The following is a 27,946-nucleotide window of genomic DNA, read 5'->3' as shown; positions in this document are numbered from 1 at the left end:
TCCAGTATTTTACCTGTATCAGTGGTTCCCAAACTTTTTCCCCCATGGACCACATGAAAATTGAGAATGGTCTTGGAGGACTGCTTAATAATGTTCTGCCTGTTTCAGCAATTATGCCATGCTGTGCTAGGTGCAGTATGATTTTTGTATTCTTATGGCTTCTTTTATTTCTTATGTTGTGTTTGGATAGAATGCAAATTGAAATACAATGCAATACATGCAATAAAAGAAGCCATAAAATACAATTAAAAATCATTTTGAATATTTAATGTGGGTATGCCATGGACCACCTGAATGAAGCTCATGGACCACTGGGATCCTCTGCACAATACTGTTAAAAGATAACCACTTGACAGCTCAATTGTTTCTAAAAATTCAAGAAATCAATGGGGTGATGCTGATAATCAACTTCAGTGTACCAAATTCCACAAGCAGACAGAGAGCCCTGTTGTGAAGGCATTACTTAATATCATCAATTCAAGCCCTGAAATTACTTTCTGAAACCGCTTAATAGAAAGAGCTCCTCCTTTTGCACACTGTTTCAGTACTCTCATTCTACATGTTTTCCATGGGGAGCAACTTCTGAAAGTCATCTCACAATGGGGTAATGGCAGCACGAACACTAAGGCAGACTACTCTTGTTTGCTGAAGAAATGCAGGAATTGGCTGTGCTAAGTTGCAGAAAGTTAAGGAAATTCTCATTTTTCACTTCCTGAACAAGCTTGTTCAACTTCACAAAATTTCCAGATTCAGAAGTTTCATTTCTGCATTAAAAGGTAATCCAGGGCAAAAATAGCACACAGGTTTAGAGCCTCTTTTGCTTCACTTCCTTAAATTAAAGCATAACACTATTGCAACATTATTAAAGCACACACACACAACACAACAAAAACATATTACAAAACTACTGAAATGTGTTTCAGTATTCTTTATTACAACATACTATACAAAACTATACTTTATGTTTTCAAAGCTGTCAAAATCCTGAGTTTTAGTTGTCCGGGTACTTTTTTTTTTTTTTTACCCTAGGACCAAGGAAACATTTTCCCTTTGATCTTAGCATTTCTTATTTTCCCAGGAAACACAGCATTTAGCAGTGGACATGGAGAACGAAACTATTTTCCAGGAAATTGCCAGCCTTGTTTTTAAACAAGCATCTTAATCCATAACCTGTTGGTTATGCAAACTTGCAAAAAATTGTTAAAAGCAGAACCTTCCAAAAACAGCATTGAATTAAAGCAGTTTAACTTGAGAAGTGGGTTAAAGATCTTAATAGGGCTTTGTCATTGTCTTACATTTTTGTAATTAAGTATATTTCGCATGAAATCGGTACATTTTCCTGATTGACCATTCTTTCTTGAAATCTGGAGATATTTCATAGGGATAATTTGGTAGGATTCAAAGTAACTTGAGACAAACAAAGGGAAATCAATCTAAAAAGTGAGGACCTTCAGCATCCATACGTTGTTGTTCTCCTCTGACCCTAATCCCTCAACTCAGACATCAGACCTCAGGCAATCTAGACTGTTCCACTTTGGCCTGATTGCACAACATGGTAAGCCAAGCTGTGCTTACTGGGACATGTGAATATACAGGCTCCTCCCACAGAAAAGCTTGCAGCCACTTCTTCTGATCCTTTTTGCTGCTACAAGGTTTGGCTTAGCATGTTGTGGTTAAGTTCTCTTCTCTAACCATGAGCTGTAGCCAAGAACAAACTTTGGCTACATCTTGTGGTTATTTATTTATTTATTTATTTATTATTGCATTTATAGCCCTCCTTTCCTCCAAGGAGTGCACAAACATGGTTCTCCCCCTCCTGGTTTTATCTTCACAACAACCCTGTGAGGTAGGTTAAGCTGAAAGGCATTAACTGGCCTAAGGTCACCCAGTGAGCCTCACAGCCAAGAAGGGATGTGAACCCTGACCTCCAAGGTCCACTCTAGCCACTACACCACACTGGCAAGAATGGAGCCTAACCACAAGCTGCAGTTCAGACAACATGCTAAGCCAATATCAGTGTACAAAAGACTGAGGAGGAGCAAAGTGACTGCAAGATTTTTTCTGAAAGCTGACATGTTTGCATGGTTCCGGTAAGCCATAATTTGGCTTACTATGTTGTGCAAATCAGGCCTTTATGTTTTCTTCCATGTTGGACCTAGACACTGGCACGACAATACTTAATGTCACTCCAGTTTAGTTGCACTTTTTTAAAAAAATCATAGAATCACAGAATAGTAGAGTTGGAAGGGGCCTATAAGGCCATCAAATCCAACCCCCTGCTCAATTTCTGCTCAATGCAGAAATCCAAATCAAAGCATTCCCAACACATGGCTGTCCAGCTGCCTCTTGAATGCCTCCAGTGTCGGGGAGCCCACTACCTCTCTAGGTAATTGATTCCATTGTTGTATGGCTCTAACAGTTAGGAAGTTTTTCCTAATGTTCAGTCGAAATCTGGCTTCCTGCAACTTGAGCCCATTATTCCGTGTCCTGCACTCTGGGACGACTGAGAAGAGATCCCGGCCCTCCTCTGAGTGACAACCTTTCATGTACTTGAAGAGTGCTATCATATCTCCCCTCAGGCTTCTCTTTTCCAGGCTAAACATGCCCAGTTCTTTCAGTCTCTCCTCATAGGGCTTGGTTTCCACTCCCCTGATCATCCTTGTTGCCCTCCTCTGAACCTGTTCGTTTGTCTGCATCCTTCTTGAAGTGCGGAGACCAGAACTGGACACAGTATTCAAGATGAGGCCTAACCAGTGCTCAACAGAGGGGAACTAATACTTCATGCAATTTGGAAACTATACTTCTGTTAACGCAGCCTAATATACCATTTACCTTTTTTGCAGCCACATCACTCTGTTCGCTCATATTCAGCTTGTGATCAATGACAATTCCAAGATCCTTCTCACATGTCGAATGGCTGAGCCAAGTATCCCCCATCTTATAACTGTGCATTTGGTTTCTTTTTCCTAAGTGTAGAACTTTGCATTTATTGAATTTCATTCTGTTGTTTTCAGCCCAATGCTCCAGCCTAACAAGGTCCCTCTGAATTTTGTTTCTGTCTTCCACGGTATTAGCTATGCCCCCCCCCCAATTTTGTATCATCTGCAAATTTGATAAGCAAGCTCTGTACCTCCTCATTCAAGTCATTAATAAAAATGTTGAAGAGCACGGGGCCCAGGACTTACATGGCTTACTGTTACATTCTAACCAAGGTTCCTAGTTTAAAACTAACAGTGGTTAGCTTAATAAACCAGCTTCATAGCCCATTGTTTGAAGTTGGCTTATGAAATTTACTAGAATTGGGTTTAAACCAGGATCCTTGTTTTGTACATAATCCTAAATTAAGAGTCTTTAAAAGTAAAACAAAGTTGAGAGGAGGATGAGAGAAGAGGGGAGGAGGGAGTACACAAGCCCAACATATCATATAGGCTCGTTCAGGCTCATCCATGTACCACTAAACCATGGTTAAGTGTCGTAATGGAGAACTCTGTATTATGTTGCACTGTGTTGAACTGAAACAATCAGTTATGCTGCTGTTCTAGACTGTTCTTGTTGCAAACTCTTTTCAAATTATTTCCATGTAGAAAAGCCAAACATAGTGCTAATCAATGTACACACAATCAATGTACACAGTTTTTTTAAAGGCTGTGTTATAGATTTCAAATGAGGGAACTCAAAAGTTTGGATTTTATTATCTTTAACACTGAAATACCAGTACAGAATTTAACAGGTCTAGAAAGTGCTCATTATTTGTGCATATATTCCTATTCTGTGGCGTAGTGGTTAGAGTAACAGACTATGACCTGGAAGACCAGGGTTTATTTATTTTTTATTTTATTGCATTTATATACCGCCCATAGCAAGTAGCTCTCAGGGCGGTAAACATAATAGGATAAAATACATACATCATCATAATAAAATCACAAAACATATAAGACACAATGAAAACAAAATACAATTAAACAAAATATAAGATGATAAAAGGATTAGTATTACAAGATTAAAAAGATAAAAATAGGTTTAAATCCCTACATAGCCATGAAGCTCACTGGTTGACCTTCGGCCAGTCACTGCCTCTCAGCCTCAGAGGAAGGCAATGGTAAACCCCCTCTGAATACCGCTTACCATGAAAACCCTATTCAAAGGGTCACCATAGGTGGGGATTGACTTGAAGGCAGTTCATCAAAAGCCACAAAGGCTAGACAGGTTGGAAAGAAGCACTATGAGAAGTCTTGGTTATGATCCAAACAGTTGTGGTCACATTCCAAGGGTAGCTGCTTATAAGATGTTTTGTACTCTGGTGAGGATACCAGGGCTGTGGAGTCAGAAGCAATTTTGGGTGGAGTCAGAGTCGGTAGCAATGTACTGACTCCGACTTCAAAATAAAAACTTTCATAGGAATTTAGGAAAGTTTTCTTGTTCAGAAATTTTAATCAAATAAATATATTTTATGTTCTATCAATCTAGCCTGATGATTCACGTGGTGGTGATGAAATGCCTTGTGCTACCATTTTACTACAGTAAATTTGTTATTATTAGTTAATATAGATTTGCCATTTATGAAGGAGTCGGACAGTAGAAAAACAGAGGAGTCGGAGTCGAAGGTTTGGTGTACTGACTCCACAGCCCTGGTGGATACCCAACTACAAAAAGCATGTATAGACTAAGATTATGAAATTCACATATCAGTTTCAAGAACATTTTTCTCACATACCAGTTTCAAGAACTCTTTTCTTTTAGACTACAGAAGCAAGCAGGAAGAGTTAGGCCCCTGCTTTTATGTCCTTTAAAATGGAAAAAATAAATCTTATTTGATACCAACATGCATCCTTCATAATTGGTATGACACTTCTTATTGTATTAAAAAGCAGTGAGGAAAGGGGACCAACCATACATACTTCATGATCGAGGTGCAGCTACAAAGAATGCCCTCTCTCTTTTTCCACTCAAACGGGATTCCATCCTTCTTCCGTACAGAGAAGGGCCTCCTCTGATCTTAAGGAGTGAGCAAGATGGTATGGGAAAAGACAATCCCTAAGATATCCTGGAGCCATTCAAGGCTTTAAAGGTAATTCCCAACTCTTTGAATTGTGTCTGGAAGCAGATTGGTGTAACACAATTCCATTAGCATGCACCTACCACCACCCTTGCAGCTACATTCTGGACCAGTTGAAGCTTCTGAAGACTTTTCAAAGATAGCATGGAGAGAATGTTGCAGTAATCCAACCTGGATATAACTAAGACTGTGTTACCATGGCCAGTTCTAAGCTCCTCAGGAATGGGTGCAGCTACTGTACCAACTTCAGCTGGCCACAGACACTTGGCCATAGCCACCACCTGGTCCTCCAGGTGTAAAGCCAAGCACAGGAACATCCCCAGAATGCAAACCTGATTCTTCAAAGGAAGTACTACCCCATCCACAACAGGCTGAATCTATGTAACACTGAACACAGTAAGCAAGAAGTTACCCAACCCCCTTCACCTGCCCACCAGCACTTCCCTAGCTGCTTTCTAAATCTTATTCATTAAATATCTATCCCACCCTTCTTCCCAAAGAAGCCCAGGGTGGCAAACAACAAAAACAGCCAAACAATGCAAAATCTGAAAAGTCACAATCAAAATACAATCAAATATCCTACTGCTAATAATCTCAAGGTTGCCAGGAACACTGTATTTCACTCATCAAATGCCTCAGTGAAGAACAGTATTTTTAAATTCCTCCTGAATGTTAACAACAAGGGAAACAGACACATACCATGTCGAGAAGGCCCTGTTGTGGGTCAACATCAACTGGACAGCACCCAACAGCACTACCACCACCACCGCCTTCCCTGCTTATCATAAGGCCAGAGATGGCTGATACGAGGGGAGCCATTCTTTTATGTACTTGATCATTTAGAGCTTTGCACACTAGTACTAACACTTTAAATTGTGCTGGGTAGTTCACTGGCAGCAAATGCAACAATTTCAGGAATGGTGACACTAGATTCCATTGGGCTGCCCCTTTCCCCCACCAACCTAACAACTGCATTCTCCACTAGTTGCAGCTTCCGGGCAGCTCCACATAGAGCACACTGCAGTCGTCCAGATGGGGGGGTCACTAGAACATGGCCAACTGAAGGGAGGTCACTATAACATGGCCAACTGAACGAAGTTTCCCTCCTCCTGCAGTTGGCTCCAAAATCATGAACAAGTGAGCATAGACTGAGAGGGGGATTTGTAGATGAGAAGTAGTGGGCACTGGAGGAATGGGATAACGACTTCGTCAAGATCATCTAGTTCCCTTCATGGGTTCCCTAATAAGTTGCCACAATTTTGGGCTGTTATTTATATATGCAAAAAAAATAGATATCACTATAGGAAGTACAAATAGCAGTTCTCCAGTACATGTTACATAAAAACCTTATAGGTGGGTAACAATCTAAAATGAGTGCTCTCTCTTAACATGGTTTTAGTGAGGTGTCACTTTTCATATACAAACTACTTTTTCAACTTCTATAACAGATATCAAGCCAGGAACAAAGCATTCATTTATTCTGAGTTGTATATGCCTACTATATTCAAAAACACTTTGTAAATATATCAAAGAAAGTCAGAGCAGAACTCCAATAAGGAATACAAATATGGCAAGAGGAGGCCTGGAATTAGACAACCAGGAGACACACAGTCATCACTGAAAATAAGAGCCTCAAGTCTCCGCCTTTTCTCTCCCCCAGTCTATCTTGTCACAACACAAATACTGTAAGATGTAACTATGTTGAGAGATTTCCAGCTCCCACAAGTGGCAACCAATAGAGTAAAGTGGAGAAATGTTCATTTTTCTAATACAGAGATGATCAAGAGAAGAGGGGAAGAGGGGATGTGGGGCAACTATTAACTGGGTGCCATCTGGGTGCCATGTTTAGATCTATAGCGCCATGAAAGTACTAGGACAATCAGTTATGACTAAACTAGAGAAACTGAGGGCATGATCCATCACTGCTTACCAAGAACTGCTTACAAATGATGCTTTGAGAGGGGGGGCTTCAAAACTTTCCATTCTAAGGCAGGATAAGGCCTGAGAGCCCTTGAAAGCATAGGTTGGATTGGCTACTCCCTTCTGCACCCTTAAAACTCTCCTTTCTCAAATGTGGAGGCTGCCCAGAGCAGGAAAGTCTTGCTGCCTGAGGAGGAGCAATTGTGCCTATGTTCTTCACCCGCTCCTTACTCCTTCCATCCCCCACATGAGCACACGCGGGCACAGCCTTGGGAGGGGGGTTGTCTTCTTTTAAAAATTGTAATGTTGCAAACCTCTGGTTTTCTGTGAGCAAGCTGATACGTATATAACTGTGCATAGGAGGTGCATTTTGGGGTGGGGTTATGTTACCATTTAGTACACCAATCATTGTTTTAAAATGTCACATATCTGAGGTTCCCAAGGAAGAACATGTATCTGTTCTCCATCAGGCTGTTAAGGTTTTCCCATGCATTCCAGTAATCACCCTCTCAAAACCAGACAGGACAAATGTTCTTACCACACAAAATATGCACCAAAAATTAGTTAATAACTAGAAGAAAAGTCACAAAAAGTTTTACTTAAAGTCTATTTTTGTATAGAACACAAGCACTGGTTTGCTTTTAAGAATGACACTTCACCACTGCAGAATTGTTATTTTACACAGTTGCAGTTCTATCTATCTATTTATTTATACACACCACCCCATAGCCAAAGCTCTCTGGGCGGTTTACAATAACTAAAAACATTAAAAACAAATATACAAATTTAAAAAACACATCTTTTAAAAACAATTTAAAACACAATTTAAAACAATTTAAAACACATGCTAAAATGCCTGGGAGAAGAGGAAAGTCTTGACCTGGCACTGAAAAGATAACAGTGTGGGTGCCAGGCGCACCTCGTCAGGGAGATCATTCCATAATTTGAGGGCCACCACTGAGAAGGCCCTCTCCCTTGTTGCCAGCCTCCGAGCTTCCCTCGGAGTAGGCACCTGGACTTGGGCCTTTGATGTTGAGCGTAGTGTACTGGTGGGTTTGTATCGGGAAAGACGTTCCATCAGGTATTGTGGTCCCAAGCCGTGTAAGGCTTTATAGGTTAAAACCAGCACCTTGAATCGAGCACGGAAACAATCGAGCTCGGAACATCAATACTACATCGGGATTGATTAACAGTGCAATCCTAACCAAGTCTACACAGAAGTCAGTCTCTATTGAATTCAATGGAGCTTACTCTCAGGTAAGTGGGGTTAGGATTGCAGCCGTAGTCCAGCTCTCCTGGCAATCTAACTTGCACATTATGCAAGTTGTTTGCTAATTATACAAATCAGGTACATTGATGAGCTGCCTACCAGTTGCTTTGTGCTTATTACTGACAACTACTTCAAAGAGTTGCAGAAGGATAAGAAGAAGCATCTTTTCCCCTAACCATTTTGTCATGCCAAAATTTTCTTATGCTTTCTTCTCAGGCACAACAATCCCGTTCCACGCCTGGGACTTACCAGGCTAAGGGGTGAATTTGCCCCTTCGAATTCCAAAAGCTATGAAGGCTTGCTATCCTCATTTCATAAACTGCAATCTCCTAGTAGCGACAAAAGGATGTGATCAGCCAGGCTCTGAACTGGGTCCTTCTGATAAAACAACATATTCCATTCTAAAATATAGATATCAGATTTAAAAAATAGCAGGGTTCTCACTCCAAACAAACATACAGACATTTTTTTCAATACATGCCTAAGTAAACCTGTGAGCACATGTAACCCCCACAATCTTGTTTTAGTTGGCTCAGTCTGGTGGGTGGGAGTTCATAGCAGAAAAATCCTGTTTGAAGAAGAAAGCAAGTGTGGAGCAGAAAAGTTGGTCCTGGGTGTGGCTGCTGGGGAAGCTATTATTTAGTTGGTCTTTAACCCCTTGATTAAGGTACATATGTACATCTGTATTGTACAGAAGTAGGGAAGGGTATGAGGAGTATATATATATTTGAATGGTGGTTATTTGTATATGTATTCTTTAATCATAGGGCCTTGCTGGACTTTCCAGGCCTAGCTGAAGCTGCAGTGGTTCAGAGCAGCAGGATAAAGCTATTCATCTGAAGATTAAGAAAAAGAACTTTTCAGCTGATTGCAAAGATATTTTGCCAAAAAAGAGAAAGGACACATGGACAAGGATCTTTTAAGTATTTGGAAACTGAGAACTGTTATATTTAATGTTATGTTTTCTTTATGAAAAAAAAAGTTCACAAGTTATTCATGGAATCTTTGCAAATTCATTTCATTTTTGGCCTGCAAGAACCTGCAAGGGATTACACACACGAGTGCCTGGGACTTAATGTACGAAAAGGATATTCACTTACTGATATTGATCCAACTGTGCTCACTGGGATATCCAAACACTTGGATATTATTTTGTACTCTTTCCCTAATCTACGCATTTGTATTACATTATCTCTCACTTCTGTGGAATGTTCTTTGGTCTTCATTTTCCTTCATCACCACAGCCTGACCAATGATCCTTCAACAGTGAAGTTTTTATCCTGACAATGTGACAGCAACTTTAATGGTTCACAGGTGGAGGCAAATGGTAAGGTAACTGTCCTCAATAGGGCAATTTTTTTCATCTGTGTAAACTGGAAGCTTCCACAGCACAGGGAGCTGAAACTTATGAAAGCAACGTGTTTCACTTGTTTATGTTTCTTACAAACATTTCCCAACATAAAACCAATGTCACCTTACAATAATTGAGTTTCAGTGTTTCAAAATAAAATATCATACAGAACAAAATTACAATGTACCCTTTGTAATTCAGTAATATGAGAGCGTTGGTCAGGGGTCTGATTACTTTTGCAAGGCATTGTTGTTGTTGTTATGTGCCTTCAAGTCAATTACGACTTATGGCGACCCTATGAATCAGCAACCTCCAATAGACCACTCAACAGCCCGCTGTCAAGAGTTTGCATGGCACTTTGCAGATAAAATCGCTCAGATTTGTTCAGACTTAGACGCTATAATTGATACAGTCTTAGGGGATGTAACTTTGGCTCCTGCTTGTCCAATGATGGATTCTTTTCAATTTGTACAGCCCGAGGATGTGGACAAGACCCTTGAAGAGGTGAGAGCCACCACATGTCTGCTAGACCCTTGCCCTTCCTGGCTTATAAAAAGTGCCAGAGAGGGACTGGCTGAGTGGGTGAAGGGAGTGATTAATGCCTCATTACACCAAGGCAGAGTTCCAAGTTGCCTAAAGGAGGCAGTTGTAAGGCCTTTGTTAAAAAAGCCCTCCCTGGACCCCTCCATAATGGATAATTACCGGCCAGTGTCCAATATTCCATTTTTGGGTAAGGTAATAGAGCATGTGGTAGCCTCCCAGCTCCAGTGATTCTGGGATGAAACAGATTATCTGGATCCATTTCAGTCTGGTTTCAGGCCTGGTTATGGGATGGAGACGGCTTTGGTCACCTTGGTGGACGACCTACACGGAGAACTGAACCTGTTGGTTCTGCTGGACCTCTCAGCGGCTTTCGATACCATCAACCATGGTATTCTTTTGGGCCGCCTTGCTGGGATGGGACTTAGGGGCACTGTTTTGCAGTGGCTCCGTTCCTTCCTGGAGGGACGAACCCAGAAAGTGGTGCTGGGGGATTCCTGTTCAACTCCTTGGCTGTTGGCCTGCGGGGTGCCTCAGGGCTCAGTTTTGTCCCCTATGCTATTTAACATCTACATGAAACCGCTGGGAGAGGTTGTCCGGGGGTTAGGGGTTCGGTGCCATCAGCATGCTGATGACACCCAACTCTATTTCTCCTTTCCACCTAATTCCAAAGAAGTTGTCTCGGTTTTAAACCAATGTCTGGTGTCAGTGGTGGACTGGATGAGGGTGAACAAATTGAAGCTTAACCCAGACAAGACAGAGGTGCTCCTGGTCAGTCTTAAGGTGAATCAGGGAATAGGGATACAGCCTGTGCTGGACGGGGTTACACTCCCCCTGAAGATGCAAGTTCGCAGTTTTGGTGTGCTTCTGGACTCAGCGTTAAATTTGGAGTCCCAGGTTTCTGCAGTGGCCAGGAGGGCTTTTGCACAGTTAAGATTAGTGCGCCAACTGCGCCTGTTCCTTGAGCCGTCTGATCTGGCCACAGTGACACATGCCTTAGTTACATCCCGTTTAGATTACTGAAACGCGCTCTACATGGGGCTGCCTCTGAAGACTGTTTGGAAACTTCAGTTGGTACAACGTGCTGCAGCCAGAATGTTAACTGGGGCTGGTTACAGGGACCATACTACCCCCTGTTAAAAAAAGCTCCACTGGTTGCCAGTCTGTTTCTGGACACAATTCAAAGTGCTGGTGATGACCTATAAAGCCCTAAACGGCTTAGGTCCAGGCTATTTATCAGACCGTATCTCCCTGTATGAGCCTGCCCGGGCCCTGAGATCCTCAGGAGAGGCCCTTCTCTCAATATCCACATCTTCTCAAGTACGACTAGTGGGGATGCGTGAGAGGGCCTTCTCGGTGGCTGCCCCTAGGCTTTGGAATTCCCTTCCTAGGGAGGTAAGAATGACCCCCTCCTTGCAGTCCTTCTGCCGACAAGCAAAGACCTTCCTATTCCAACAAGCCTTTGGAATTGAAGGCTAAGGATAGGGCGTGAAGGGTGCGGCATTGCTAATGTCTATTATATTATTTTTAAACTAGTTTGAACTCTTTTAGCTATATGTGTGTATGGTTTTAATATTTGAAATAGTTTAATTTTATTTTAATGTAGACTCTGTATGTTTTTAATTATATGTATTTTTATCTGGAAGCCGCCATGAGTTCCAGTTTTGGAAAAATGGCGGGGTATAAATAAAGACAACAACAACAACAATAATAATAATAGCAGCATCTGTCATGAACCACCCTGTTCAGATCTTGTAAGTTCAGGTCTGTGGCTTCCTTTATGGAATCAATCCATCTCTTCTTTGGCCTTCCTCTTTTTCTACTCCCTTCTGTTTTTCCCAGCATTATGGTCTTTTCTAGTGAATCATGTCTTCTCATGATGTGTCCAAAGGATGATAACTTCAGTTTCATCATTTTAGCTTCTAGTGACAGTTCTGGTTTAATTTGTTCTAACACCCAATTCTTTTGTCTTTTTCGCAGTCCATGGTATGCGCAAAGCTCTCCTCCAGCACCACATTTCAAATGAGTTGATTTTTCTCTTATTCACTTTTTTCACTGTCCAACTTTCACATCCATACATAGAGATCAGGAATACCATGGTCTGAATTATCCTGACTTTAGTGTTCAGTGATACCTCTTTGCATTTGAGGACCTTTTCTAGTTCTCTCATAGCTGCCCTCCCCAGTCCTAGCCTTCTTCTGATTTCTTGACTATTGTCTCCATTTTGGTTAAGGACTGTGCTGACGTATTGATAATCCTTGACAAGTTCAATCTCCTCACTGTCAACTGTAAAGTTACATAAATCTTCTGTTGTCATTACTTTAGTCTTTTTGACGTTCAGCTGTAATCCTGCTTTTGTGCTTTCCTCTTTAACTTATATCAGCATTCGTTTCAAATCATTACTGGTTTCTGCTAGTAGTATGGTATCATCTGCATATCTTAAATTATTGATATTTCTCCCTCCAATTTTCACACCTCCTTCATTGTGGTCCAATCCCACTTTCCATATGATATGTTCTGTGTAGAGATTAAACAAATAGGGTGATAAAATACACCCGTCTCACACTCTGATGGGGAACCAATCGGTTTCTCCATATTCTGTCCTTACAGTAGCCTCTTGTCCAGAGTACAGGTTGCGCATCAGGACAATCAGATGCTGTGGCACCCCCACTGCTTTTAAAGCATTCCATAGTTTTTCATGATCTACACAGTCAAAGGTTTTGCTGTAATCTATAAAGCACAGGGTGATTTTCTTCTGAAATTCCTTGGTCCGTTCCATTATCCAACGTATGTTTGCGATATGATCTCTGGTGCCTCTTCCCTTTCTAAATCCAGCTTGGATGTCTGGCATTTCTTGCTCCATATATGGTAAGAGCCTTTGTTGTAGAATCTTGAGCATTACTTTACTTGCATGGGATATTAAGGCAATAGTTCGATAATTACTGCATTCCCTGGGATCCCCTTTCTTTGGAATTGGGATATATATTGAATGCTTCCAGCCTGTGGGCCATTGCTTAGTTTTTCATATTTTTACTAATGTCTAATGGATTATTTGATTTTATGAGTTTCTATTTACATTGTATGAGTTTATACTGTTGTTCGCCGCTTTGAATTCAGTGAAAGAAAGCGGGTAATAAATTGGCAAATAAATAAATAAATAAATAAAATATTTGACGACAAAGTTTTGTCAAAATTAGGACAGATTCAGTCTCAGTAGCTTGTAGCAACTCTATTGGTGCTGCAATCCTGAACATACATGTTGCTGTACTTCACATATTCACAGAAAAAGAAGCAAAAGAAAATGATTTACTATAGGAAATTGCAAATCAAATCAAACAGATTTAAAGTTTAAACATATTTAACGTCTGCTGCAACTTATTGGGAACAGTTTCAGTTGATGCAGCCTGATGACATAGACAAGGTGCTTGCGATGATGCAGCCAGCAACGTGTCCTCTCGACCCTTGCCCTTCTTGGCTTATTAAAGCTTGCCGAGGGGGTCTGACCGAGTGGATGCAGGGTGTGGTCAACGCATCATTGCGGGAGGGAGTGGTTCCAGCCATCTTGAAAGAGGCGGTGATCTGACCATTCCTGAACAAGCCCACCCTGGACCCATTGGTTTGTGACAACTACTGACCGGTTGCAAATACCCCCATTTTAGGGAAGGTGATTGAGGGGGTTGTGACGCAGCAATTGCAAGTACTCTTGGATGAAACAGATTATCTTGACCCATCCCAGTCTGGGTTCAGGCCTGGTTATGGGACTGAATAGGCCTTGGGCACCCTCATGGATGACCTTTATCGGGAAGAGGGCAGGGGGAGTGCGAACCTGTTATTTTTACTTGATCTCTCAGCGGCTTTTGATACCATTAACCATGGTATCCTTCTGTGCTGACTTTGTGAGATGGGTACTGGAGGCACTGTTTTACAGTGGTTCCAATCCTATCTCCAGGGTTGCTCTCGGAGAATAGCATTGGGTGACTGTCTTTCGGCCCCCTGGCAGTTGTGCTGTGAGGGGCAGCAGGGCACCATCTTGTCCCCAATGCTGTTTAACATCTATATGAAGCCCTTGGGAGCGGTCATCAGGAGATTTGGGGCGAGGTGTCAGCAGTATGCTGATGATACCCAGCTCTATTTCTCTGCAATATCTGAATCGGGAGAGGCGATGCAAGCCCTGGACCGCTGCCTGGACTCGGTGGTGGGTGGATGAAGGCCAATAAAGTGAGTCTGAATCCTAGCAAGACAGAGATGCTGTGGGTTGGTGGTTCCTGAGTTCAGATAATTGGTCAGTTGCCTGCTTTGGATGGGGTTGTAGTCCCTCTGAAAGAGCAGGTCCATAGTTTGGAGGTGCTCCTGGATCCATCTTTGTTGCTAGAGGCCCAGGTGACCTCTGTGGCTAGGAGTGCCTTTTACCAGCTTCAACTGCAGCCATTTCTGGACCGGGATAGCCTGACCACTGTTGTCTATCCACTGGTAACCTCCAGGCTTGATTAGTGTAATGCGCTGTATGTGGGGCTGCCCTTGAGATTGGTCTGGAAGCTGCAGCTGGTGCAAAATGTAGCTGCGAAACTGCTCACTGGGGCAGGGTATCGCCAACATGTCACCCCGCTGCTGAAAGAATTGCACTGGCTGCCCATTTGCTACCGGACCAAGTTCAAGGTTCTAGTTTTGGTGTACAAAGCCCTATACAGCTCGGGACCACGATACCTGAAAGACCGTCTTACCCTTTATATACCCAGTCAATCACTGCGCTCTGCAGGTGAGGACCTCCTGCAGATACCATCTTATCAGGAGGTTTGTTCTGCTGATTGTGCCGGAGGAGAAGATACACAAGAGGGTCCAATTTCTTGCTTTTTTGATTTACTGTACTCTTTATTTTGTACAAGATATCCTTTTCCCCCCTTTCCCCTCAGTTGTAACGTTGTATGTTCAATAATTAAAATAAAAATGGAGAAGAGAGTATAAGTGTATTATATGGGAAAATATGTATTTACGGGTGGTGGTGCAGAAAAGGGTAGTTAACAGCAGAGTGAAACAGAAGGGGGGAAGTCCCAGAGCGGGGTGTGTGCTCGTGCATGTAGAGGTGGTAGTGATGGCTGTCCCTGTTTGTGGCCACGAAGGTGGAGGGGGGGCGTTTCCATCCCCTCCCCTCCTTCTCCCAGTACTGGCTCAAGGTGTCATTTTGCAGTGGGAGCTCCTCCTCTTCCATCCCGGCCCCTTGCTCGCATTTTCGACCCTCCCCGAGTGGGCTAGGCAGGGTTCCCCGTCAGCCGCTGCCAGAGCAACTCAGGGATTTTTGCCTTGTTCACCTTCCCGCCCTTCCAACCCCCCTCTGGGGTGCCGCCTCCCCTCGATCTCTTCCTTTCCCACCTATCCCATTCCTTCGACACCAAAAGAAGATTGAAAAAAAGCTCTGTGGTGCCTTATTCTTCTTCGTCCCCCTCCTCCCCTTCTTGCAAGTGTCAAAACTTTGTTTGAGCAGTGGCAGCAGCACCGGGACGGGGCTGAGGCAGGAGGCTGGACTGAGGTGGGGTGCAGGGAGCGCACCCCACCACACCGGGACCCTGCCGCACCATGCCACAGCTGCAGCTAGCTGGTGGCAGCGACGACCTGGGCGCTCGGGACGAGCTCATCCCTTTCCAGGATGAAGGCGATGAGCAGGACAAGGGTGTGCTACAGCTGATCGTGCTGGAGGAGAAGATCAGCTGTAGCGCGCTACAACTCCCTCTGGCGCAATCAGTGGGTTAGGTTCCAGACTCCTGCTCTACAGCTGAACAGCTTTTTGGCGGTTTTTGTTTTTTGGCAGGGGTCTGGAACCTAACCCGCCGTATGAGTATCGCCTACTGTTTCGATGAATGAGTTACGATCTGGATGATCTCTAGTTCAGCTGGGGCTAGGCTGGTGTAAATCCCTCATCCTGGTTCAACCAAAGCCAGATCAGCCAAGCAGCGTTGTCCCCAGAAAGGAGTGTTTGGGGATGGGTGGTGACTTATGGTGGATCCTAACTCCGTTCAGTTCAGTCTTGTGACCTGGCAACCCAGCTGAACTTACATTGGCAAAAAGGGTGGTGTAAGCCAAACTCTGGTTTTCAAAGGCTCACTTTTCCTCATCTCGGTTCAGCCAGCAGTAACTATGCTCCTGAACAGGGTTTGGATCTGGCATACTTTATGCCAGCTGAACTAACACTGGCATGAATTACACTGGCTTCCCATAGTTAGGATTGCTCCGTCAATGTAAAAAATTCCAATACTCAAGAGTTACTCTTTCCAGTTGCTTTGTCACATGAGTAAGTAAACTAGGTATCTGCAAATAGCATTTTGCATTATACGTGCTACCAGCATTTGTTTGTGCTCCTTAGTGACAGGTGACAGGCTGTATGCTCAGGTGCAAGTAAACACTGATCCCAACTGCATACACACCCAAGATGTTGCAACTTTAGCCAGATTTTATAAATACAATAGCTTCCATGGCAACCATTCCACATTCGGGTCATTCAGTGTTACCTTTACTGATGATCATTAATAAATATTCAGGGAATGTGCTCCTCAACAATTTTTTCCTCAATAATTCCACAATATTCAGTTAAACCCAGTCAAAGCCAACAGTGCATTATCCAGGCTTCTTAAAATGGAAGATGGTAGTGGATGAGGAGTATGAGCCCTACTGCAACGGCATAGTGGTATTGTGCTTACATGAAATTTTCATGAAATGGAGAACCACTCTATGTCCATGTTTCCATATCAGTTCCTATCGCTGTTTTGCGTCTAGGAATTCTACAACATGTGAAGCTATCCCCAGAAGATGAACCAAAGAAAACCAACTGATCTAGCTCAATCCAGTGGCAAATCTTGCTTATTTCATAAGCAGGCTATTAACACCCTAATGAATGCCAATCCAGCCAATTAAAACGAACTTCTGTTATTTACACAGGCATTTATAATGGATTAAAAACAGAAAGGTAGGCATGAGTGAGGTTTCTTTGAGCATTTATGAAAACAGATTTTAAAAGAAATTCAGACAATACTGAACCCCAAAATAGCAGTAGTCACAATGCTTAGGTACAGCACTTTTCTTGAAAATATATGTTTAATTAAAAGAGTTACAAGGATGCTTGTCCTCCCTGGCTATGAGCCAATGAAATAGATGGACCTGATGTGGAACACAGCAAACAGTTGTCATATTTAAATATAACTAGTTCCAATAAAAAGTATAGCTATCACCTAGTTCTTCCAACTATTACCATAGATTTCAAAGATTAATGAATTGTGCAGCTATGAAGCAATATATTGTTTAACATCTGCAAATTTACCAATTAACGAGCAAAACTGATGAACAGTTCTGAATTAACTCACAAGTAAACACATTTTAACAGAAACTGGCTCAACAGAAAGGAATATCACTCTCAAAGAATGCATACTGTAATCCAATCTTCACAAAATAGGAAGTGTACTTCCAAGCAGTGAAAGCTCTTTTAACAGGATTCACCATGTGCCAGTCTGCCAACCTTGAGGGCAAAAAACCAAAACAAAACAAAGCACCACAATGCACATCGTTTTCTGTTTGCCTACCCTCAAGAATACAATCAGACACTAAGCCTTCCAAGTTTCAGCAGCAGCGTGAGATGGCATAAGTAGTCCATCCTGCGTGCCCTTCTGGAAATGTTTTCAATGTCACACAGACTCCTGTGCTATCGGAAGATGGAGGAGGGTGATGGTGGACTCAGGCATACTAAGGGGCACTGCGTGGCTGCTGGCAGAAAAGTACCTGTCCTTTGTATCTTGTTTGCTAAACCCCTGTCTCTAAGCTGCAGACAGGGAGAACTAGGCTGCACTGGTTAAGTAGGAAGTAAGAGGACAATGGGGACCTCTCTCTACCCTAGTGGTTCTTAATCTTTTTGGGGTCATGGATCCCTTTGAGAATCTGATGAAAGCTATGGACACACATACATAAACAATTCATTTTATTGCACTGGGGTTTTTTTGGCACCCAATTCCCAGACCCCCTGAAATTTGTCCATGGAGATCCACATCAGCTAAGAGGGCTCTAGGATCTTAGCAGAAGCCCTGCTATGCCAGCAGAAGTTAAGATACGCTGCCAGTATGACAGATATGCTGGCAGATCTACTCCCTTAGAGGGGGAAAGGGTAATTAGTGTTTTGGGAATAAAGTAATTTGGGGAAAAACTCATGTTTGGGAATTAGACACCACCTCTGCTTTGCGATCTGGACCAAATCACTTCTCTTCATCTAATCCAATAGCCAGCCAAATGCCTCTGAGAAGTTTACATGAAAAGCATGAGATCAGCAACATTCCCCAGCTTATTCCTAGCATCTGATATTCAGAAGTATACCGACTCTGAACATGGTTCCATTCTGCTATTAGAACTGATAGAAGGGGGCTTACATATGCAGAGCAGGGAATGAGCTTTGTGTGGGTGGAATAAGGGGATTATGTAGTGGAAATGGCTTAGCAGGGTCAGGAGGACATGTGCAACATCCCTTTATAGAGCCACCAGCCACAACTGCTTCCAAACATGTGAATTGACAACACCTAATGTTTACAAAATAAGACTGCCAAAAGAAACCAAATAAAACCAGAGTTTTCTTTAAACAGAGCAACTACTTTAAACATATTCAAAATACTTATACCTTTACTTTAAAAGGTGATTACAAGAAATTGTCAAAAGAACTGAAAATGAAAAACACAAGTTCATTATACAGATGTTGTTGCTGCAAATTTGTCAAATCAGGACGAGAAAATATCTTGGGGGAGCAGGGAATCCACCATGAAAGATCAAAAATTTTGAAAATGAAAAAAACAAACATACAACATAACATTTTAATGGTAGTTTATTTTGCTCCAAGTGGGCCAAAGTGTTTTCCACTGCTGCATATCTGAAAATGACAGCTAGTTTATAACACAGATACAAGACAACATGCACAGCAAGGATCACTTTTATCTGTACAAACACAGCTTGACAGAAAATGAAAAACCACGAACACAAGCCACAGCTCTGAAAGTAAACACCATGGGGAAAAGGAAGGAAGAAAAGTGGGCGGGGAAAGAATCCGCTGCTAGTATAAGCACTTGGTTTCTTATAAGATTAAGAACACAGCATGTTTCAGTAAATCTACAGAATTTTAGCTAGCAAGCTTCTGTTATTCTCTTTCCCCACTCCATTTTTTTAACTAAAAAGACTAATTTTATAACTGATGCAAAACCATTCCATTCTCCAAGATCACTTACAAGTTTATAATATTGTATTTACACTTAAAAATTAATTTTGAGATGAGTTTTTCCATTCCAAAATGTACACCATTTTTTGAAATTATTCCAATGGAAGCATGTTAAAAATTCCCACGTGGAAATTTTGAATTTAAAACTGATATAAATTAATTACCTAAGAATACAATCCAACACTTGAGATCCACACCAGCTGAGAGGGCTCTAGGATCTCAGCAGAAGCCCTGCTATGCCAGCAGAACTTAAGATATGCTGCCAGCATGATAGATATGCTGGCACAACTCCCCAAATATGCTGCTGGAACACTTCACTGCCACAGCTGCTCTGCCAGTGAAGATACTCTGGCAGAGTGGCTGAAATGAGGATAGAGATGTGGGAGTAGCACCTGTATACCAAATTCTATGTATTTTCAATCTGCTCCTATGTTCTGCTAGCATATTGGGGGAGTTCTGCCCTCTGTGTACAGTCATGGTCTTTTGTTGCCCTGACCAATTTATAGACAAGAAGAACAGGTATGTTTCATCTGAGCATACACTGGAAAGGGTAGGGTGGTGGTCCTCTAGTTTTCAAAAAGCAGCATTAGTGCAACAGTCATCCTAGCAGTCATAAAAGATGTTTCATAGGGATTTTTTCTCCCATAGGAAATTTTGATACATTAGCACACAAAGACTTTGGCCAGTAATGCAAAAGTAATCCAGCCATTTTCAGATCCAAACCAAACATCCATGTATTTGCTCATTTATCTTCAGATTATGATTCCACTGGAGTTCATTTTGTTAAAGCAAATACAGTGTCAGAATGCAGTTACTGTTTGTTCTTAGTCCTTCTAGCAAACAAATAAAACTGAGAACATTCACTGAGTAAAAAAGTTAATGATTTGGGGGTCTCTCTTCTAGAAGGTTTAAAGTACATTTATAAACATGCATTTAGCTAAAATACTTCATTTAGGCTGCAAAGCTAATCATTTCTACTAAGAGGTCAGTCCCACTGAATTCAGTGTGGCTTACCCCCAGGTAAGCGGGGTTAAAATTGCAGTCTTAAGCAGAAAAGTAATAAATCATTAGCTCAGACCAATATTACTGGGCCAGTGATGGCCAAAAATAAAATATAACATACAATGGCCATCATCTCAAGAGATGCTAAGCCAAACCATAGCGCAAGCCTTAGTGTATCACTTGAACTGGGGGTCATAGTTAAGGTCTGTCTTCGTTTACCACAATCTGTAACCATAGGTTAAATCACAGTTAAGGAAGAAGGACCTTAACCATGATCCCCAGCTCAGACAACATGCTAAGCCAAACCTTGGTGTAGCTGCCATACCATGCCAAGATAGGTCCAGGCTATGGTCTGAAGGCGCATGAGGCTACCACCTTGCTAAAGCTAAGCAGTTATGAAGTCTGCTCAGTACCTGGATGGGAGACCACCTGGGAAACACGTGTATGCTACCTTGGGTTCTATGATGAAAGAAAGGAAGGGTACAAATGTAAGAAATAAAATAAATAATAAAAAGATTAAAACCTGGAGCCAAGCAGAGATTAGCTCCTCTCTGGAAGTCCACACATTCACAGTAAGCCATACTTTAGCTTACCATGTTGTACAAACCAGGCCAACTGGTATCTCTACACATGCATTAATTATTCAGATCAGGTTCTCTCTGGATACCATTGAAAGTGTTCATGTTAGGGTGATCAACCTGCATGTGCCTTTCACAGGGGTGGATGGAAACCAAACATCCAAGTGTTCTCAACAGCATCACCATAATGACTTTAAGTTCTTGATTTGAACATAACCAAGGAGTGCCTACCTTCCCCCACCTTTGGGAGCAGCTTTTCAGGAGGTATGGGACAGCTTTATTAGGGAATGAGAGCTGAAAAGGACCAGTGTGTGCACAAGAACTCCAAACACAGCTCTGCAAATATTAAATATTATGTCAATGAATAAAATATCAATACATTTTCAATGCACCAGGCATACTGTTAATTCAGTAATTAGTTTTTGCATTAATCATGATTAATGTAAGCTTCTCATTCTGCTTAATGGCTCTACAAAGCCTTCCTTTTGTCTCTCTCAAACATACATTGCGTATGTGATCAAATTACACTATTAAAAGGCATAGATATTATAATAACTTTGGCCTCTCTCATAAACAAAAAGGTGAATGTACAGTTTATTCCATTTCCAGGAAGCCTTCTTCAACTACTGTCTCAATAGCATGCAGGTGAATGCTACGGAGGTAGTCACCCAGGCTTAAATTAACCTGGCAGCAGTTGGGTTTTTGGTACTTAGTACACTAGTGTGGCGCAGTGGCTAGCACTTGGAAAACCTGGGTTGAAATCTCTTATGCATATTGAAGCTCACTAGGTGGTCTTAAGCAAGTCCCTGTCTCCAGCAAAGCCTCATCCTAGGAGGTAGGTTAAAACAGCACTATGACTCTAAGGCAGAGGTGGTGAACCTCCAGCCCACAGGCCAAACTGCCAGGGATTTAAATTTGGCCTAAGATGCCATTTTCCTCAAACCACATCCACCTGCCCCACACTTGACATCATATTTATCTTGGTGATCATAGGTACCCAAGTTCTTTCTTAGAAAGCCATAAGTGAAAACAAATTTGATCGTTCTTGCCTCCTCCTTTATGACTTTGTTGTGCATGCTGAACCTTTCTTCAGTCTTGCCACAAAATTACAACAGCACATGATAACCACAAGGTCCAGTTTCTGCAATCCTCTGAACAGTAACTTTGTCACTTTCAGCTGGTTAATCACAATAGAACATTTATTTTACAGCTTTAGATCAAGTCTTACTTTAGAAAACACACACTGGACTACTGAAAAACAGTAAACAAAATTAAAAGCCAGCGTATAAAATCACCCCAATAACATTTACCTGATTATCACCACCAGATGCTTAAACATGGTCTAGAAAACCACTATGGAGCAAGGGATTTGAAATATTACAATGGCAGACCTTGTCTTCCAGCACAATGTCAATCACACCATCTATTTCTGAAGTGTTCCTTTACATTCCCATCATCAGGGGTCTGCCAGGACTTGTGGCTTTAAGAAGAAATCTCAAACTGGGGTCTTTCCAAGGTACTGAACTGAGTTTGTTTGCAAGAGAACTGAATTTAAGACTAGAGAAATGAGAAACTAAAATGAACAGTTTTGTCCATCCTTACATGGAGCTCTGCTGCCTGGGCTAACACTTCTCCCTTGCAAATTCATGAGCCTTCAGGGGACCCCCCCCGCACACACCCCTCACTATCTTCCTCTCAACATCCTCTTTCTGTTTGTCATATGTACAACAAAAGACCTTTTGTATTGTTCCTATACCTAATATCATGCTTCACTCTTAGGGACCAGTTCTCACTGAGAAACCTGCATGTAGGCCAAACTCTTCAGAGTGCAGAGGGTTCGCATGACTGAATCTTTCTCTCATACCTGAACAGTAGTGAAATTTCCTTCACGCACAAAACATGGTATCAGAAGAGGTCTGCTACCTACCCTCCTCCTCAATTGTTCACTGTGCATGGATTTGATTTGATTTTTTCTGAGGAATGAGCTGGCAATTACATGAGCTCTCTCACATACTCTTTGCCTCTACTCTGAAGCATTTCAACCCAGTCTGCCTCAGCAACAACCAGGCCTCAAGCACCTTCATGGCCCTCACAGACTTCTTAGCTGTTTGCCTATCCCCACTACTTATCTTCTCAATCTACTTATCTGCAGGGCTCTCTGAGAATCTGGTCATGTTTATTTATTTATTTGTTTGTTTCATTTATAAACCGCCCATAGCGAGTGGCTCTCTGGGCGGTGTACAAAAAGGTTAAAATACAGAATATCACAATAAAATCAACTACCAACAGTAAACATAAGCAGCAAACAAAAAAATAAAAGATTTAAAGTTATAACATTAAACGCTTAAAATGCCTGGGAGCATAGCCAGGTCTTAACCTGGCGCCGAAAAGATAGAAGCGTCGGCGCCAGGCATACTTCTTCGGGGAGGCTGTTCCACAGTTCGGGGGCCACTACAGAAAAGGCCCTAGATCGAGTAACTATCCTCCGGGCTTCCCGATGGGTTGGTACCCGGAGGAGGGCCTTAGATGCTGAGCGAAGTGACCGGGTCGGTTCATAGCGGGAGAGGCGTTCCACAAGATATTGCGGTCCCACGCCGTGTAAGGCTTTATAGGTCAAAACCAGCACCTTGAATCTGGCTCGGAAACAAATGGGTAGCCAGTGCAAATGGGCCAGAACAGGTGTTATATGCGCTGACTGGCTGGTCCTCGTCAGCAGTCTGGCTGCTGCGTTTTGCGCTAGCTGAAGCTTCCGAACTGTCTTCAAGGGCAGCCCTACGTAGAGCGCATTACAGTAATCCAACCTAGAAGTTACCAGAGCATGAACAACTGAGGCGAGGTCATCCCTGTCCAGATAGGGGCGTAGCTGGGCTACCAACCGAAGGTGGTAGAACGCATTCCTTGCCACCGAGGCCACTTGCGCCTCAAGAGACAAGGAAGGATCGAAAAGAACCCCAAGACTACGAACCTGTTCCTTCAAGGGGAGTGTAACCCCATCTAAAACAGGGTAAACATCCACCATCTGGGCAGGGAAGGCATTCACCAACAGTGTCTCAGTCTTGTCTGGATTGAGTCTCAGTTTATTAGCTCTCATCCAGTCCATTATCGCGGTCAGGCAGTGATTCAGCACATCCAGACTCACCTGTAGAAGATGAAAAGGAGAAATAGAGCTGTGTGTCATCAGCGTACTGGTGGCAACGCACTCCAAAACTCCTGATGACGGCACCCAGAGGCTGCATGTAGATGTTAAAAAGCATGGGGGACAAAACCGACCCCTGAGGGACTCCACAATGGAGAGTCCAAGGTGTCGAGCAATGTTCCCCAAGTACTACCTTCTGGCGACGATCCGCCAAGTAGGAGCGGAACCACTGCCAAGCAGTGCCTCCAACTCCCAATTCTGCGAGTCTCCCCAGAAGGATACCATGGTCGATGGTATCAAACGCCAATGAGAGATCAAGGAGAATCAACAGAGTCACACTCCCTCTGTCCCTCTCCCGACAGAGGTCATCATACAGGGCAACCAAGGCTGTTTCAGTGCCAAAACCAGGCCTAAAACCGGATTGAAACGGATCCAGATAATCGGTCTCATCCAAGAGCACCTGGGGCTGACCGGTGACCACCCGCTCCAGAACCTTGCCCAAAAAGGGGATATTAGCCACCGGTCTATAATTGTTCAAGTTATCTGGGTCTAAGGAAGGTTTCTTTAGAAGAGGTCTCACTACTGCCTCCTTGAGACTACTAGGGACTACTCCCTCACTCAAGGAGGCATTTATCACTTCCTTGGCCCAGCCGGTGGTACTAGTCCTTCTAGCCTTCACTAGCCAAGATGGACAAGGATCTAGAGCAGACGTGGTCGCCCGCACCATTCCAAGCACCTTGTCCACTTCCTCAAGCTGCACCAACTGAAACTCATCCAATAATGAAAGACAAGACCGTGTTCTGGACACTTCAATGGATTCATCTGTCATAACATCGGATGCATGCGATTTTATTTTGGAAGTGCCCTGCGATGTCGTTACAGCGAGCTTCGGATGTTTCAATGGTATCTCGAGGACCAGAATGTAAGAGTCCTCGTACAACCCTAAAAAGCTCTGCAGGGCGGCAGAGAGATGTCCTGACAGAGGCAGTGAAGTGGGACTTCTTCGCTGCCCTTACCGCTTTTATATACGACTTAGTGGAGGCACTTACCAAAGCATAATTGCATCCGTCTGGAGTTCGTCTCCATCTGCACTCCAGCCTCCTTCTCTCTTGCTTCATCACTCTCAGCTCCGTGGTATACCACGGAGCTGTATGAGCTCTGCATCGAAGAGGGCGCGCGGAAGCGATCGTGTCGATAGCCCGGGCCATCTCCGTATTCCACAGTTCGACCAAGGCCTCGACAGGAGCGCCAGTACTATCAGCTGGAAAAACTCCCAGAGCCCTCTGAAAACCAATAGGATCCATAAGCCTCCGGGAGCGGACCAACTTAATAGGTCCCCCACCTATTTTTGCACAACATGCTAAGCCAAACCATGCCTTAGCGCAGATATATAAAACTGCAGGCTTCCAGAGAGGAGCTTGCAGGCACTCTACTCCTCCCCAGGCTTTTAACCTCTGTATAGCATGGCAGCTAAGCCAAAGTTTGGCTTAGCATGTCATCCAAACCAGGGATTGTGATAAAGTTCTGTCTTCCTTAACCATGATCTGTAGCCTATGGTTACAGATTGTCGCCAAGGAAGAGAAGCCTTAGCTACGATACCCAGCTCAGACAACACAGTAAACCAAACCTTGGCTTAGCTGCAATGCGGCAAAGGGGTTAAAAGCCTAGGGAGGAGCAAAGTGGCTGCACATTTGTCTCCAGGAGCTTACACTTTCTCATGGTCACAGTATGTACACACCTTCAATTCTCACATCTTTCAGGAGGGGGGGCGTTGCTGGGTCATGGTGGGGTTTTCAAAACTGTGATTTTCCTGCTATAGTTCAAGGACACCTCCCTGATACACGCACGCACACACACACACACCCCGTATGTGTGAGTCCATGCCTAGACTGTCCCCTCTCGTGTTTCTCTGCCCAGCATGCACCCACTGTACTATGATAATGTGTGAATATATGTCCACACTAAGTGATTTATTATAAGCTAGTGATTTCCTTATTATTGATTTGTGTGCTTAAATGTGTACATAAGCTGTCTTTAGTACAACAAACAGAACTTCACTCAAGCTTGCTCTGGATCCCTAGAAGGATTCCGTTAATCACCTAATATATATATATATGAACGTAATTGTGATAAACCAAACAGAGGTTTTTATTATATTAACAAAACGTTTCAGCTTCCGCCTTCATCAGCTGCCAACATATAAATAAAAATAATAAAAACCTCTGTTTGGTTTATCACAATTACGTTCATATATATATATATATTAGGTGATTAACGGAATCCTTCTAGGGATCCAGAGCAAGCTTGAGTGAAGTTCTGTTTGTTGCTTTCAAAACTGTCTTATATCTATATATATCTATATCTATACACACACACACACACCGCCCCACAGACGAAGCTCTCTGGGCGGTTTACAGTAGGTTGTGTAAAGTACATTTACTTTGTGTAAAGTAGGTTTAAAGTAGGTTGTGATCCAATTGTTTTATACTACACAACCCACTGCTGAAGCAGAACATATATAGTAACTTAGCCTTGCCATTTACATCATAATCTTTGGCAATCAATTTTTATTTCAAAAATAATGAGTTTATCATGAAAATAATTTTATGGATCTGTTTGAAAAAATGAAAAAATGATGGAAGACATGAACCTGAATAAAGAATGAAAAGTTCCTTTGTGGAATAAGGACTTGACCACAAAATGTGAGATAGTTGTCCAGTGGATTTCTACAGTGGCCAAATCTATTATCAGAAATAAAGTTCCAGTTTATAAGGCATATCTTCCATGACATTACATCACAACTGCCCTGTGGAAAGTAAGAAGAGAATGAGGGAAGCAGTCAAAAACAACACCAGGGCCTGCTGCAGCGGGACTATCCTTTCCACCACCATCCCCAACCAGCTTTACATATTATATCATTTATTGGTTTTAGTTTTTTAAAATTGTAAGCTGCCTTGGCAGAAAGGTGGTATATAAACGTAATAATTAAATAAAATTGCCATCCTGCTCTTCAATCCCACAGTATTCTCAGAGTGATGTAGATGGTATTAATCACATAAAAAATAAAACCAATGAATACGTAAAACAATAAAACCAATGAGCATGTAACAACAAACACAGTTGAGCACAGAAAGCCAATAAAAACAAGGATAATATGTAAAGGCCTGGGAAAACAAAGCCTAGGAAAATAAAAACAGTCTCACCTGGTTCCCCAAAGATGACAAAGTCAGGTGACAAGTGAAAAGCCAGGGGGTCATCACCAACAAAACAAAACAAAACAAAACAAAACCTGTCCCCTGTTGAGACTTGGAGAAGGGCCTCTGAAAATGATCTTAATACAATGGTATGCAAGGAGGTCACCTCCAATATACATAGGTCCCAAGCCACAAACAGACAAGGAGATAGTGCAGCTATTTCAAAACTGGCAAAATACATTTCCTGTATCCAGTCCCAGTCATTTATATCAACTAGAATTTCTGGATGAACTATATCCAGCCTCTCATACAACAGTAGTCCAATTACCACAGCAATTGTGGCTGGACTATCTAATTAGGCCCACTGTCTATGATCAGAAAGTTGCACAGCTAGCACCCCAGTCTACGATGGAAGAAATTTGCTTCAAGCTACAGAAGCCTCTAAATACCTGGCTGGATTGAATAGCAATCCAAATTGCAGAGCTAATTCTTTAGGAGGATCCCCATATAGAACAGGCTGATTATTACTGCTGGACCAGTCAAGTGGGAAAATGCCCATTCTCACCTGACTTCCTATTTGCACCTGCTGTCAGAGTGCTATAGCTCGTATCTGTCTCTAGAACTGCAAGTTGTCACAGCACTATACATTCTGAAAATGGAAGGAGAG

General features: G+C 42.6%; 1 protein-coding gene across 3 annotated transcripts in view; it reads right to left on the bottom strand.

Annotated features, from left to right (window-relative positions):
* JAK2 (Janus kinase 2) overlaps positions 1 to 27,946 on the bottom strand; it is a 144,918-nt gene that overhangs the window by 85,454 nt on the left and 31,518 nt on the right. Inside the window, exon 1 of one of the 3 annotated variants that reach the window (XM_061629331.1) lies at positions 8,496 to 8,516. The exons of the other annotated variants lie outside the window; for them this stretch is intronic. The gene's annotated coding sequence lies outside the window, so the exon portion shown is untranslated. Of the gene's footprint in view, positions 1 to 8,495; positions 8,517 to 27,946 lie in introns of those variants that run through there. 3 annotated transcript variants of the gene reach the window in all.

The sequence above is a fragment of the Rhineura floridana genome, chromosome 1 (genome assembly GCF_030035675.1).
Source record: "Rhineura floridana isolate rRhiFlo1 chromosome 1, rRhiFlo1.hap2, whole genome shotgun sequence".
Lineage (NCBI taxonomy): Eukaryota > Metazoa > Chordata > Lepidosauria > Squamata > Rhineuridae > Rhineura > Rhineura floridana.
Note: the sequence above shows the minus strand (reverse complement) of the source record. Positions and strands in the feature narration are given on the sequence as shown.